This window comes from Nicotiana tomentosiformis, chromosome 8 (assembly GCF_000390325.3).
Source record: "Nicotiana tomentosiformis chromosome 8, ASM39032v3, whole genome shotgun sequence".
Classification (NCBI taxonomy): Eukaryota; Viridiplantae; Streptophyta; class Magnoliopsida; order Solanales; family Solanaceae; genus Nicotiana; species Nicotiana tomentosiformis.
In genome coordinates, this window is record NC_090819.1 from 102,903,775 (window position 1) to 102,906,398 (window position 2,624).

At 37.0% G+C, this 2,624-nt stretch overlaps 2 non-coding genes across 2 annotated transcripts; both read right to left on the bottom strand.

Moving 5' to 3' along the window:
• Window positions 1-593: 593 nt before the first annotated feature.
• Window positions 594-753, bottom strand: LOC117273500 (U1 spliceosomal RNA). Its single transcript, XR_004503504.1, has one exon. It is a non-coding gene; the product is annotated as a U1 spliceosomal RNA (small nuclear RNA).
• Window positions 754-1,932: 1,179 nt separating this feature from the next.
• LOC138898305 (U5 spliceosomal RNA) lies at window positions 1,933-2,046 on the bottom strand. The gene has a single exon (XR_011410770.1). It is a non-coding gene; the product is annotated as a U5 spliceosomal RNA (small nuclear RNA).
• Between the last annotated feature and the right edge of the window lie 578 nt (window positions 2,047-2,624).

Sequence of the window (2,624 nt, forward strand, 5' to 3'; positions counted from 1 at the left end):
TATCATTGAGTTTATAGTTTGATCTCCATATGCATAAAGCACAAGTATCTCTAGATGCATAAAAGTTACTCTCCAACTGTTTTTTGTTTTCTAGATAATTTCTCAAACTTGTCATTTTTATCCAAATCGTGTACTAGTCTTCATAGTCAACCAAATAGTTGATGTGCAATGTGTCTCATTGACATCATGGTTTTTAGTGAAAGGCATTTTGTCTAAGTGGTATTTCACCATACCTATGAACAAGACATAGAGTTGGGTTGTGCCATAACTGTTTGGTCCAAAAAAAACATGAGATTCTCTCAAAGACGTGAATAATGGGAAGGAAAAGGCTAAAAGTAATTAGAATAAATTTCAACAGTAGACTAAGTAATTCCATCCTCAGTCCTCACGCCCAAATATAGAAAGGCAAACAACTTAGAGTTACTAATGTCATGCAAATCTAAATTAACAAATTGGAGTTCCACAAAACTCTCATTTATTTAACAAGTACAATAAAATTACAAATATTGGCATAGAATTGTAAGGGGAACTCAACGAATTCACAAGGACACAATATTCATGCCTTGAGTGAAACACTTTTGTTGATGACTTAGGTAGGAGCCGCGCAAACGCAGGCCCGGCTGCCACAAATTATGACGTAGGCTCGACCACTAGGGCCGACCTTAGGCGGGCACCCCTCCAAAGTGCAATGGAGGTCACCAACCTAGGCCATGGCTCTTATTGATCACCCATTGACCCCGTCCAGGTAAGTATGTTCCCTTGATGCTCCTCCCTATGATTTTATATCCCTCCAGCTCTTGGTTTTCTTTGTGTTAGCCGATATGGGACATCTTGTGCGTAAGCTATCTTCTCTTTGAATAGGATAAGCAGTGTTTAGATCCTAGTGATACAAACTCAGTTCTTTTAAGTCCTCTATTGCCAGTATACTAACCATGTGGATTTTGGTGTAGCTATGGAGAAGTGAGCGTTTTATCATTGGGTTCACAGTTTTCTCTTTTGACATAAAAATTAAGGTATTTACATCAATTTTCTATCTTTAAGTAGGGGTTACTGATCAATTGATTTTACAGTTCAAAGTGGATTTTGGCTTTGATCAGTGCCTCCTCTTTGCAGACATATGCAGGATTTGCATTAATCTTTCATACCAGATGTCAAAACTTATGGAATTATAGCATTTGGTGCAATCCCCTAACCACATTGCAAAGATCCTATGTTTTCCAAAACACAGTACTAATTTTTTATGGAATTCGCTCTGCTAAATGCTAAGATCCTACGTCTTTTTTCTTAAATATAGGAGTTGCATTGATATGTGGCTATGGCATATGGAAACAGGGCCGTGAGACTGGCATTGTACAGTTCTGAGACTGCAATTTCATCAACAATGTTTTTTCATTGTTATTCCTAAGTATTTATGTTTTGATTTTTTATTGACGGATTATCATGTTTGTTTAAGTCGGTACTAGTCTTCATAGTCCACCACTCAACCACTTATTAGATGCGCAATGTTCTGTCTTATCATTCGTGTACAAGATTGAAACTAAAATTGGTGGGACACTCAGTTAAGAAACCCAAGGGAAAACTGCAATATTCTTTAGTGAACGGCAAAAGAACAGTTAACTCATCGCAAGGCTGTGTGAGATGTAGAGATGATTCGCTCGCCTTTGTCTTATAATATAGGTCGGGTGTGCACCCGTAAACCATTTTTTGAGATTTACAACAACTCCTTAATCGTAAAAACTATAGCTTCCTTTTTTTTCACACAATTTGACGAAAAACACATATAACTAAGAGATGAAAGAAAGCTAGAAAGAAGCTGGATGAGATTAATTTAGAATTTAAATAAGTTATTTTCAACTAATCTAAACAGGCTGTGTGCTACTTTAATACTGAAAAGAGTTAAACATACGCAAGACTGAAACTAGAATTGTAGGGGGTACTCAAAGAAGAGAACCCCTCCAAAAATAGGCTTATGCCACTGAATACAGCACGCACACGGTATTCTTTAGTAAAAGGCGAAAGAATAGTTCGCGTGCTCACTGCGTGGCTGAGTGAGTTTTACAACAGTCAGTGCCTCCCTTTTTATATTGTAACAAAGTCTGGTTTTACTCTTTATTTTCGATGTGGTACGTGCATCACTCTTTTTCCCCTCAAAATACATTTCACTCTCCTTTTCTTCTTTTGTTCTTCTCCTTCTTCAGCAGTCTTGCAATTACCTACTGTATGGTTGAAAACTTATGCTATTCGGCATGATTTGTAATCTTATATTTGATTTCTCGTCAGTTTCCCGGTGATTGAAAGAGATATATGCTCACAAGCTGATCGAGGAAATGCTGCACAAAAAGATTTGGACTGTATATCTTGAATTTCGGATCCAGGTTTGTTTTTAATTGTATAATGGAGGACCCAATCGGCATAAGCAGAAAACAGAGCAGTCTCAGTCGATTAAATTGCATTGTTTATTTTTACTTTAAGTTGGCCTTACAATGGCATTGAGTAGTATGAAGAACCTTATACCTCATACAATGGCAATGAAAAAGCTTTCTCAAAATTAACAAAAATGAGCCACTTACTAAAGCATGTGGACTTAGTTGATGGTAAGCTAGTCAATATTAATGACCGCGCAA